This window comes from Copadichromis virginalis, linkage group LG1, assembly GCF_057382275.1.
Source record: "Copadichromis virginalis isolate Kocher_CV1m ecotype Utaka linkage group LG1, C_Virginalis_male_GT1.1, whole genome shotgun sequence".
NCBI lineage: Eukaryota > Metazoa > Chordata > Actinopteri > Cichliformes > Cichlidae > Copadichromis > Copadichromis virginalis.
In genome coordinates, this window is record NC_140618.1 from 37,921,264 (window position 1) to 37,934,698 (window position 13,435).

The 13,435-nt window shown below is 43.2% G+C and overlaps 1 long non-coding RNA gene and 1 pseudogene across 1 annotated transcript; both read left to right on the top strand.

Annotated features, from left to right (window-relative positions):
• The first annotated feature begins 4,658 nt into the window (after window positions 1-4,658).
• LOC146719215 (uncharacterized) lies at window positions 4,659-5,613 on the top strand. The gene is made up of 2 exons (XR_014920325.1): window positions 4,659-5,096; window positions 5,177-5,613. It is a non-coding gene; the product is annotated as an uncharacterized LOC146719215 (long non-coding RNA).
• Window positions 5,614-10,305: 4,692 nt separating this feature from the next.
• On the top strand, window positions 10,306-11,483 carry LOC146719216 (uncharacterized; annotated as a pseudogene).
• The last annotated feature ends 1,952 nt before the right edge of the window (window positions 11,484-13,435 follow it).

Here is a 13,435-nt window from a genome sequence, read left to right on the forward strand (position 1 = left end):
GAGTTACTTTTTTGAAGAAGTAACTATATAATTAATTGCCCAAAATTGGTCATTATATGCTGTGTTTTGCAGACAGAGAGTTACAGACTCTCTCCCAGACCACAGACTCATACTCATACGATTGTATGGTTGCCGGTTCGAGCCCCGGCTTGGACAGTCTCGGCAGGGCTCTAGAGTGCGACCAATTTGGTCGCATTTGCGACCAAATTGGTGGGACTAAAAAAAAAAATTTGGTTGCACCTGTGCGACCAACTGTTCGGGTAGCAAAAAAAAAAAATCTGCAACCTTCCCTGTGGTCAACAACAGACACACGTTATGCCCCTATCGTGGACTAAACCAATCAGAGATAGTAAGGGGCGGGACCTCTCTGATTGGCCGTGGTCCAGTTGAAAGTGCAGGTGGAGAGAGGGAGGTGAGTAGCTTGAATAAAGCGATATCAATTCATTAAATCCTGAATCGACTTTTAAACATAACTGTGTTTTGCCAGAAACGCCAGATTCTCAGATTAAAGCTCACAAAACCATTTCAACAACAACCAAACAGCAAATGAGAGCAGGTACACGGACTCCACACAAAGACGTAAACACAGAACGGACCCGACGCATCAGAATCAACTTTGTCTTTTGGCCCGTAGACGGACACGCTGTCGGAGCTCAGCGATTCTGATGCGTCCGGTCCGCGCTGTGATTACGTCTTTTTGCGCTGATTCTGAGCTGCAGGTTTTGTCTCTCCAGCCAAAATTCACCGAGCCAGCAGCAAAAGAAGCAGCAAACTGTGCTTCACATTTGATCAATGTCGTCATGAATTTTGCTGTTTTGCTTCCACGACTATTAAAATCACACTTCATGCACAGCTAGCTCTCTCTCTATCTCTCTGTACTTCAAGAACAGTTTCCCGTCTCCAATCTCTGTTTTCTGTATTATTCATTCGCTTATTACCCACCAGTCTACCGTTGTTTACAGCGCTGTGGCTGCTGTCTTTTTCTTTTCTTTTTTTCACTTAAATGACCTCGGACAAGAAAGCCTGTTTTTTCTGTTGTTCAATATTGAAGAAATTTAAACTTTATATGCAGAACATTGCAGAATATTTTTAAGGTTATCTGCTATAAAAAGCCAGACCAGGAAAATCTCCTTCATGTTTTTCTGTGTTTTATTCTCAGTTACTTTCACACAAAGGCATCTGCTGTGATGTTCACAATTCTGATGAAGTCAGTACTGATAAATGATCAGAATTATAATATTTCTGACTGTCTGAGGCTAAGTTGAATCGAATCGGGACTTTGAAAACCGGAATCGAATGGATTATAGAAATCAGTGATGATACCCAGCCCTAGTGAGCAGCCTAGGCACGACAGAAGTGGATGTAGCTGTAATAGGAAAAGAACTATTGCTAACTTTTCTGTTAAGGCCTGATCCTTCTGAAATTCATAGCCAGTGCTCTGACACGGTGTCATCAATCTTTGAATGCTGAAAAAGCACAGTGTATCCAGAAAAACACATTATATTATATAAATTATTATAAAATTTGTGTGCGCCTAACTTTTGTGTTATTATCATCATAATACAAGTCAGAGCTTTATAAAAAATAAAAATAAAAAAAAGTAAGTTGTGTTTTCGAAATTGGAGTTCAGTTATTTTTACTTCCAATAGTGTTAACATACTACACAGCTCATGAACAAGATTTATTTATTAATTTTTACTGTAAGTGGGCTAAAGCAGTTAATTAAAAGTAGTCTAACATAAATGTAAACGCTGTAATTTGATTATTTTAATAAACCATGTTTGGATAAGATGCCGGCGTGACCACAGTGCACACGTCTGATGTCGCTCACAGTGGTCAAAGGGACCACTCAGGGAGTTTGTGTGTTCGCTCAGACACGTGAAAAATTAGAGGGAACATTGACTTGGTCAGAAGCGTTGCAGCAGCGTTCTGAACAACTTGCAGATGTTTCAAAGAGGCTTTACATAAACAAGTAAATAAAGAACTATAATAATCCAGACGAGGTGAAACAAATGCATGAATGACAATTTCTAATTCGGAGCGCGATACAATGGAACTCAGCTTAGCAATGTTTCTCAAGTGATAAAAACAGGAGTGGACCAGAGATTTAACATGAGCGTCTAAAGTCAATAGTAACACCAGGTTTACTATTCCCTAAGTTCCCTAAGTAAGGTTACACAAGCTCCAAGACATTAAGAACAGTAACAGACCGAACTAATTTAAATTAAGCAAATATATTACAAAGTTACAAAATGTAAGAAATTGCTTTAATATATACAAATAGCTCATTTATAAATATCCAGAATATTACAGAAATTAATCATAAATGATGATAATTTTTCTCGAAACTGTAAAACTTTGTTATTTGTATGTTATTTGTGTTATTATTTTTATAAGATAGTGATGCGTATGGACACATGAGGCAGCACAGCGCTTCCAACTACGGTGCATCTTTTTTGTGCTTTTTATTCTTTTTCGTTGCATCTTCCTGCAACGCTTTGATCAGCAAGCGATGCAGACAGCGGTGTTGTCTACTGATTGTTACTGAATCCTGGCTCCATCCAAACATCCCTGATGCCTCAGTGGAGTTAGCAGGACTCCAAAAGTCTCTGTAAGGCAAGGGTGGCCAACTCGCCAGTGTCCTGGAGTCCTGCAAGTTTTAGATGTGTCCTTGGTCCAACACAGCTGATTTAAATGGCTAAATTACCTCCTCAACACGTCTTGAAGTTCTCCAGAGGCCTGGTAATAAAATAATTCAGGTGATTCAGGTTAACCCTGTTAACCCAGGGTGATATCTAGAACCTGCAGGACACTGGCCCTTGAGGAATGGAGTTGCCCACCCCTGCCATAAGGAAAACGGTGGTGGGCTCTGTGCTTATGTGCTTCAGGACAGGTCCCATAACAGTAGAATTATAGACAGTCACTGCTCACCAGACCTAGGGATGGGTATCGAAAACCGGTTCTTGTTGAGAACCGGTTTCCACTGTTTTAATTCCTTGGAATTGTTTGCCATTTTTGCAAACGATTCCCTTATCGATTCCAGTCGCCCCGAATGACGTCACCACGTTGCGGAGCGTCATTTACCTGGCAGGAAACATGGCGGCTCAAACGCTCAAAAGTTTGATTATACTTTACGAGAACGGATGACAACAGGGCAACTTGCAATACTTGCAAAGTAGATATTTCATTTAAGGGAGGAAACACTACAAATATGCAAAAGCATTTGCTCACAAAACACGCGATGACCTTAAATGAATGTCGTGTTTTTAATTCCGCTCCGGACTCGTGAATCTCAACCCAGCAGCAGCGGTAACGTTTGCACGTCCTCTCCCGTTAATGCGGCAGGTAAATAATCAACTAACAGTGCATATTATGTTAGCGCGATCTGCCTTATTACAAAACCTGCCATTACTGTGCATTTAGGTGACCATGATGAGAGAGACAGACAGAGTCTGGCTCAGATGCTGGCAGTTCTCGCTGCAGTCTACCGGTAGCGTCTCCTTTCAGGCCAGGATAGACGAATGTCACCGAGCAGTGACTAAGTTTGTGGTCAAAGGCTTGAACCCATTTGCCACAGCAGATGCCCCCGATTTCACTTTGGTAAGTGAATGTGTTTAATTGTAGGCAGGGACATTACTGGATATTCTTGTGTAATTGCTACAGAATAATTTATGTTATACTTTGTTATTGCTACAGAAGAATATTTATTTTATTATTTTATATTTACAATTTCTTTTCCTGGGGACCCTGTGACACCCCATTGAAGAGCCGTAGGCTGTGGATCTCTTAAGATCTCACTGTTGGGTTTGTAAGGCCATGTTACTCCTAAATTTCTATATTGTTCAAAGAGAAGATATAAAACAAAGTTCTAAGCTTTTCGACCTTAGTCTTCTCCTTTTTCAAAAAGAATCGATAAAGAATCGAATCGTTAAACAGAATCGAAAATGGAATCGGAATCGTGAAAATCTTATCAATACCCATCCCTAACCAGACCTAAAGGCCACCAGATCTAGAGGCCACGTCCATTAGTAAACAGCAGAGAAAGCACCTGGGCCCTGTTTCAGGAAGCCGGTTTAGTGGAAAAACTGAGTAAGTATACCCTGAGTTAACGAAAACTCTGGGTTTTCGGTTTCACAAAGCGAGTTCAGCTGCAGCCTGAGTGAGTCACTATGACGACACACTCCGTGAAGCTAACCTGCCCCCTAGCAGGTTTACTACAACTAACCCTGACTGTCTCCGCCCCTTTGTCGGAAACCTGACAGTAGGAAGTGTCAGACATGGCGTGCCACTTCCTTGAAGAGCCAGTAGATCGTGAAGCCCAAATTCTCCGCAGAGCTCTCCGCCGGGAGAGAGTGATCAGAGTGCGTTTGGACATTTTATCATTTCCTGATGATTTTCTGTGCGAACGTTACCGTTTCTCAGCACAATCTATAATTTATTTGGATAACATCCTCAGGCCATATATTACGCATGTGACACATCGCGGACATGCTCTCAGTTCATTGCATATTATTTGTATTGCACTTCGGTTTCTTGCAAACGGGAGCTTTCTGTATAATATTGGTGACGCTGAGCACGTTTCCAAGGCTACCGTCTGTCGGGCAGTCAGGAATGTTACAGTTGCACTGAAACGTCTCCTGTACACATTTGTGGTGTTCCCCGGTCACAGACCCACAAGATTTATCAAAGAGGGATGCCACAAAATTGCAGGTATCAGGATGACCAAAACTTAATGTATGATGTGGTGATACTTGGACTACTACTTAAATTGCACATTTATTTTCAGGGTTCCCAGGCGTGATTGGCTGTATAGATGGCACTCACATTCCAATCATTGCTCCTTCAGTAAATGAAGGAGACTATGTGAACAGGAAGTCTTTCCACAGCATTAATGTACAGGTACATAGCTCCCTGTAGCATTTCAAACTAACAGATTATTTCATTATAGTAATGGATGCTAATTTGTGTTCTCTGCACTGTGAAGATCATATGTGATGCTGCCAACATTATCACAAATGTGGAAGCCAAGTGGCCAGGCTCTGTCCATGACTCACAAATATTCCGTGAATGTACACTGAGCACAAAATTTGGACATGGTGAGTTGAGAATACTGTAAAATATATAAAGACCAATTGCTTCAGGGACATTTGAACTGAAGTGTATCCTTCTGTCTTAGGAGAGTTCACTGGCTACTTGCTTGGTGATAGGGGGTATCCATGTTTACCCTATTTGCTTACCCCTTACCCTGACCCTGAACCGGGCCCACAGCAGCGATATAATCTGGCTAATTGCAGGACAAGAGCCAGAATTGAAATGACTATCGGAATGCTTAAGGCCCGGTTCCAGTGCCTGCAAAGACTCAGGGTCACCCCAGAAAGGGCATGTGACATTATTGTGGCATGTGTGATTCTTCACAACATTGCCACAATTAGAGGAGAACACTGTCCTTCTGAACCAGACATCAGCAGTGATCCAAACCATGAACATCCTGACCCTCCCACGGACATACAAGATGGAAGAGCAGTCAGAGACACCATATGTCACAATCATTTCTTTTGACCCATCATCTCAACATGTTGAAAGAAGAATAAACAGATTTTTTGTTCAACTGGCTTTATTGGTCGCCTGTATTTCCTGTACACAAAGTATTAAAAGATGTAAACCTCATAAAGTGTCTCTGTTGCTTCCTCCTCTGTAACAGCTGTCAATGTTTCTTCATTATTTTCCTGTAGTAAAGAAATAAACAACGTTGCTGTTCTACTGTAAACTCATATAATCTGTGGAGTATTACTCACAACTGCATGTTGGTCTGGCTCAACAGGAGGCTGCACCAGATGCAGTACACCACCACCATCAACTGATAGAATATGAGGTTTATACAGGTCACTTATGACTTACAAGGGACCAAATGGCAATTAACAAACATACCAATCACCTTACACTTCATTGTCATTATGCTCTCAAAGACAACCAAGACTGAGGGAAGGCAAAATCAGTAGGAAAATAACTTCACTACAAAATAATCCATTATGGTAAAGAGTTTATCAAATGAATGAGTCGCACTGCAAAGGTGACTGTGAAGAAAGGATGTATGCACATCATGTATTATTTTGAATTTACCCCTTATGTAGGCACTTGTGTCTTGCGGGGTTATTGACTCAGAGGATGTCCCCGCAGAGATGCCTTCGGCTACAGGGCGCCCACTGTTTTGGCTGAGGGCCAACTGCTCAGCCTCTGTGAGTGGTGGTGGTGGAGGACCCCCACCTGTTTTTCGGGCCTCCGCTTTTTTTCTAGTGGCCATAACGGGCCACATTTGAGCATACAGAGTAAGCAAATATGTACTTGTAATGTGCTCAGATAATTTCAATAAGTGCTTACAGAGGGGAAATTAATGTAGCCTCTAACTGCAATTGATTTACATCGGACAAACAGACCAAGCACTATGGCTCATAATACAATTACACCATACCTGTTTGGACTATATTTTTATATTTCATTTTTACTTGCTGCCAGGAACGTTTGGGGCCTGTTGGGTTGCACCTGCGCTCACATCACATCACAAAATAAAATGTATAAAATAACAAATAAAATAACATATGATAAAATAACGTGTTAAATGGGTGGAAATCCCTAGATCAATGTTTAAATTAACACTCACGCATTGACTCTGTCGGCTATGTTTTGCCATGCATGCACCCTTTGTTTTGCAGCTGAGGCTGTGTTACTTTTTTCCGCGGAATTTGCATGTTATCGGCATATGCTGCCATCAGAATTTCGGCCTCAAGCGCTGTGAAATACATTGACCGCGCCTTCTTTCCCTCCGTCTCCATGGTGACTCGCTTAATCTGTGCTCCGCTTATCAGGGCTTTATGTATCCTCGTCCGCGCGCTTCACTTGGGGTTAAAGCAACTCCGCGTTGACTGAACTAATTGTTATCAGCCTTTCTGAAACCGAATATTCCGAGTTGGACAGTTCGGGGTTACTCAACCGTGAGTGTCGTTTTTCACTCTGAGTTTTCCAAACCGGCTTCCTGAAACAGGGCCCTGGAGGAAGTCCATATTATTGCTGGGGACTCCCCAAATTCCACCAACATGTTCTATCAGGGGGGACAGGACACTGGACCATGTGCAACATCAAACAGACCTACAGAGCAACACCCCCCCCCCCCCCCCCCCCACCTGAGACAATATGACCACCTCACCTGCTCCTCATCCCTCCCTATTCTAAGGAAGGAAACAAACCCCTCCAGATGATGCTATCCTCCAGCTACAGGACTGCTTTGATCCGACAGACTGGTCCATCTTTGGTTATCGGACCCGGAGTTAGCAACATCCCCCAAGAACCTGAAGAGTAGAGTCCTGGCCCCTAGCCCTGCCAGTGTAGCAGAAATGATGACGGATGATGATGGCAGCAGCAGCCGTTCTTCTCTGGGTCAGTAGCTTAATGTTGTTCATGTGTAATTTACGTTGAGTAGGCTAACCACGTTATTAAATTAATGCACGTAAGGTGAACTAGCAAACACCGTCATAGTTACATGCGGCTGTCTTCTTGTTTGATGGCAGATACTCCCTTCACCCTGGCCAAAAAGGCTAAAATGACCAAAGAAAAAGTCGATAAAATTCATAGGGCAGTGACAAAATTTATAGTCAAAGATCCCCATCCATTTTCAACGGAGTAGTCACCATCATTCAGGTGAAAAATTTTGTATTACTCTGACATAAAAAATAATATCTTATAGACTGTATAATACTGTAAAAGTTAATATGTTCATAGCTGCTTAGCTTTGTAAGTCTTTTCTAAATTATTGGTGTAAATATGTACAGTGGGGCAAAAAAAGTATTTAGTCAGCCACCGATTGTGCAAGTTCCCCCACTTAAAATGATGACAGAGGTCAGTAATTTGCACCAGAGGTACACTTCAACTGTGAGAGACAGAATGTGAAAAAAAAATCCATGAATTCACATGGTAGGATTTGTAAAGAATTTATTCGTAAATTAGGGTGGAAAATAAGTATTTGGTCACCTCAAACAAGGAAAATCTCTGGCTCTCTCAGACCTGTAACGTCTTCTGTAAGAAGCTTTACTGTCCCCCACTCGTTACCTGTATGAATGGCACCTGTTTGAACTCATCATCTGTATAAAAGACACCTGTCCACAGCCTCAAACAGCCAGACTCCAAACTCCGCCATGGCCAAGACCAAAGAGCTTTCGAAGGACACCAGGAAAAGTATTGTAGACCTGCACCAGACTGGGAAGAGTGAATCTACAATAGGCAAGCAGCTTGGTGTGAAAAAATCAACTGTGGGAGCAATCATCAGAAAATGAAGACATACAAGACCACTGATAATCTCCCTCGATCTGGGGCTCCACGCAAGATCTCATCCTGTGGGGTCAAAATGATCATGAGAACGGTGAGCAAAGATCCCAGAACCACACGGGGGGACCTGGTAAATGACCTGCAGAGAGCTGGGACCAAAGTAACAAAGGTCACCATCAGTAACACACTACAACGGCAGGGAATCAAATCCCGCAGTGCCAGACGTGTTCCGCTGCTGAAGCCAGTGCATGTCCAGGCCCGTCTGAAGTTTGCCAGACAGCACATGGATGATACAGCAGAGGATTGGGAGAATGTCATGTGGTCAGATGAAACCAAAGTAGAACTTTTTGGTATAAACTCAACTCGTCGTGATTGGAGGAAGAAGAATACTGAGTTGCATCCCAAGAACACCATACCTACTGTGAAGCATGGGGGTGGAAACATCATGCTATGGGGCTGTTTTTCTGCCAAGGGGACAGGACGACTGATCCGTGTTAAGGACAGAATGAATGGGGCCATATATCGTGAGATTTTGAGCCAAAACCTCCTTCCATCAGTGAGAACTTTGAAGATGAAACGAGGCTGGGTCTTCCAACATGACAATGATCCAAAACACACCGCCCAGGCAACAAAGGAGTGGCTCCGTAAGAAGCATTTGAAAGTCCTGGAGTGGCCTAGCCAGTCTCCAGACCTCAACCCCATAGAAAATCTGTGGCGGGAGTTGAAAGTCCGTGTTGCTCGGCGACAGCCCCAAAACATCACTGCTCTCGAGAAGATCTGCATGGAGGAATGGGCCAAAATACCAGCTACTGTGTGTGCAAACCTGGTAAAGACCTATAGTAAACGTTTGACCTCTGTTATTGCCAACAAAGGTTATGTTACAAAGTATTGAGTTGTATTTTTGTTATTGACCAAATACTTATTTTCCACCCTGATTTACGAATAAATTCTTTACAAATCCTACCATGTGGATTCATGGATTTTTTTTCACATTCTGTCTCTCACAGTTGAAGTGTACCTCTGGTGCAAATTACTGACCTCTGTCATCATTTTAGGTGGGGGAACTTGCACAATCGGTGGCTGACTAAATACTTTTTTGCCCCACTGTAAGTAAATGGTAAATGGCCTGTATTTGTATAGCGCTTTTACTAGCCCCCCTAGGGACCCCAAAGCGCTTTACACACCCAGTCATCCACCCATTCACACACACATTCACACACTGGTGGAGGCAAGCTACAGTTGTAGCCACAGCTGCCCTGGGGCAGACTGATGTAGGTGTTTATAGGTAAACTATATTTGAATAAAGTGTGAGCTATGTGTTTTTACTTTTTCTTTTTTATCTGGAAGAAAAAAATCTAATTCAAATTGAAATGTATTTTCTGTTTATTCAGGGAGATGGGTTATATGTTTTATTTATTTTATGTGGAAAAAAGAATTAAATTTCAAGTCAAAAACACTTTCTTTTTATAAATTTAATTTTTATTTTTTTAATTCAGGGAGATGTCCACTGCCCTTAATCCCAGGTATCAGCCCCCATCCAGGGATGATCTATCCAACACACTTATACCTGCTTGGTATTCCGTGGAGAAAAGCAACCTCATCCAGAATTTGGCACAAGGTCGCTATCACCTGTGATGGATGGACCAGTGTTGCTCAGGACCATTTCCTCACAGTCACTGTTCACTACATCTACAAAGGCAAAATGAAGCAGAATGTGCTCAGCACTGAAGCAGTTTATGAGTCACAAACAGGTCCAGTTGTGGCTAAAGAAATATCAAACGTTGTGGAGCAATTTCACTTGGGAGGGAAAATAATTGCTGCCACACAATCCCGAGTAAGTAGCACATGCAGTTACATATCAAGATGTATTGTTATTCATATGACCTTTTTTTAGTAATTTAAAATATGTTTGTGTCTATCTGTGCTTTAGATTTGCCAGAGCATAATATCATTCTTGAAGTTAAGACACGCTGGAATTCTCTCTTCTTGATGGTGGAGAGATTTATGGAGCAGTTTGATGCAATCCAGGCAGCTGCTCTGGATCACCGGCTGAGGAAGCCTATGGAGAAGGACAAGTGAGTGAATGACATCAGCATCACTTGTAAGAGCTAAATTACGTCAGTTACCTTTAACATTGTGAATATTTTTCAAGGCAGAGAAGTTTATTAAGTGCATGAAAGTCCTGTACACGTCAACCATGTGTGTGCCAAGTGACAAGTCTCCCACATGCAGCCAAATCATCCCCATCCTGGCCAAGCTGGAGGCACATTTCAGACGATGTGATGAAGACAGTGTTTTCACCTCTTCAATAAAAGAGAAAGTCTGGGGTATTCTGCAGAACAGATATCAGGTATTTGCAGACAATATCAATGCGCATGAAAAATAGGGTTACCTTTTTCAGTATCAGCTCCTATGTTATATCTTGTTTTACTTAAAGGATGAAAACCTTCAGAAATTTCTGAAGGAGGCCACGATGATGGACCCACGTTTTAAAGGCAGGCTAGATGGTGAGGCAGCTACTGACATCTGGGACAGGTTGGAGAAAGCAGCAGTTGCAAATGCCACAGCAGCAGTTGCACAGTATTTTCACTGCATATGTACAATCTTGTCCTTTTGCATCATGACGTAGTTTCTATGTTGAAGGAATGCTCTTTTACTATCTGTGTGTCCATAGCCTCCCACCGAGGACCCCAAAGCACACAGCGAGGTGGATGATGCAGACATGGACAAGCCAGAAAAATATGTAATTTCAGAGTTTTTCTAACACAACCACTACCACTACATTCTAAAATTGATCTTTATTTATTTTGCAAACCTCACACTTCTTTTTTCGTTTTTCAGCTAAGAAAGGTCCAGAAACAGGACAGAGTTTCAACAGGCTGCTTCTCAAGCAGGTAGAGTCCCCTCGATCACAGAGCAGGTACAGAAGGAGCTTGAAATATACAAAGCACTGCCAGGAATTCCCTCTGGACAAGACCCTGTGGCCTGGTGGTGGAGTAAGAGGGACACACTCCCCAAATTATCTGCCCTATCAGAAAAATACTTGTGTGTCCCAGCCTCAACGCCTTCTGAAAGAGTTTTCTCTTGTGCTGGGCATGCCATCAGCCAAGAGCGATGCCGCTTCAGAGAAGGCTAATATGATTATCTTTTTGCAAAAAAACAGCTAAACATGAGAGGTTTTTGGACAAAGTTTGTGTTTTTTCCATTGTTTAAGCACTGATTCCAGCCAAGAGTGATATCATCTATGCCCTATAGCTGCAGAAAAGGCTAACGTTGTTAACTTTTTACAAAAAAAACAGCTAAACATGAGAGGTTTTAGGATAAAGTTTGTGTTTCCCATTGCTAAAGCACCGGTTCCAACCAAAGGAGGTATGTTGCATCAACAGAAAAGGCTAACTTGGTTATCGTGTTGCAGAAATAAAGAGACTGCTAACAATAAAAACACAAGAGGTTTTTGGACAAAGTTTGTGTTCTCCATTCTTTAAGCACCGGTTCGAGCACCGTTTAAGCACCGGCACCAGTTCTAAAGTACCGGTTTGACACCGGTATCAGATAAAACCTAAACGATACCATCCCTAGTTGTGATCTGAGCCCCCCAGGGGAGGTAGAGGTGATGAGTTGTATGCCTCCTTGCTGTTGGCATACAATAAGTCCAATGTTTTATTGTCTCTGGTGTGGCAGGTGACGTACTGGGTGAAGGTGGGGAGAGTGGAGGACAAGGAGATGTGATTAAAGTCCCCAGAGATCAGGACAAAGGCCTGAGGGTGCTGTGTTTGGAGTCTGCTGGTTACAGTGCGCAGGACCTCACAGGCAGCTGCAGTGTTAGCAGAGGGCGGGACATACACAGCTATCATAATCACGTGTGTAAACTCTTGCGGTAGATAGTACGGTCTCATGCTAACTGCTAGCAGCTCAATGTCCTTACAGCATAGCGTCTCTTTGATAGATAAATGCCCAGAGTTACACCATCTATCATTCACAAACACAGCCAGACCCCCTCCTCTCTTCGTACTACTCTCCGTTGTTCTGTCGGCCCGGATCAAATGGAAACCGTCGATGTTTATGTGTGAGTCCGGAGATAGCGCAGTTAGCCACGACTCTGTGAAGCACATCACGCTGCACTCCCTGTAGCTCCTCTGATGTCGGGTTAGAGCTGCGAATTCAGCCACTTTATTGGGGAGAGATCTCACGTTGCCCATAATAACAGATGGAATCGCTGGCTGGTACCTCCTAACCTTACTGCAACGCCCGATCCCAGCCCGAGTGCCACCTCTCTTCCTCCTCACCTCGTGGGGGATGTTGGCTCACTCGGCGGTAGGCAGAACAGCGAAGGCCCCGAGGGCTAACAGCTGATCCCTGCTGTAAACAATGGGAGGTCGGACCTTCACGCTCTGGACACAGATGCCGTAAAAAATGTGATAAAAAACAAAATTGTCCATTGTGGAGTAGTACAGTCCACAATAGAAAAACAAGAACAAGAAACACAATAACAACAAAGAAAGAGAAAAAGGACTCGGTCAGGTCGGTGCTGAGACAACGGGAGTTGTAGATGGCAGACAAGGAGGGCAGGGGGCAGCCAATGATTCTTTGTGCTGTGTTCACCACCCTCTGCAGTCTCTTCCGGTCTGCCTTATTAAAATCCCCTGCTATGATGTGGACGCCATTAGGGTGGACACGCTGGTGAAAAGTGATGGCATTTAGCAGCAGAGGGAAAGCTGTGTTTACGTTAGCGTCCGGTGCTATATAGACTGCCGTGATTATTGCAGCACTTAGCTCTCTGGGCAAGAAAAAGTGTCTGCACCTCACCATCATGAACTCCAGGTCAGGAGAGTGTTGTTATACCAACCTTCTCGTAGATGCATAGCCCTCCCTCCTCTATTCTTCCCGAAGTCACCATTCCTGTCCCATCTGTGTAGTATGTGGCCTGCAAGCTGCAACGTGGCATCTGGGATTTGTGTGGGTAGCCATGTCTCTGTGATGATAAGGACGCAGCAGTCCCAAACATAACGAGCTGCATATCTAATCGTAGCTGTATATCTAAATCGTCTGTCTTGTGTACCATGGAGCTGGTGTTTGTAAGTAGAGGCTCGGCAGCGGGGGTTTGAGTGGCTGCTTCTAG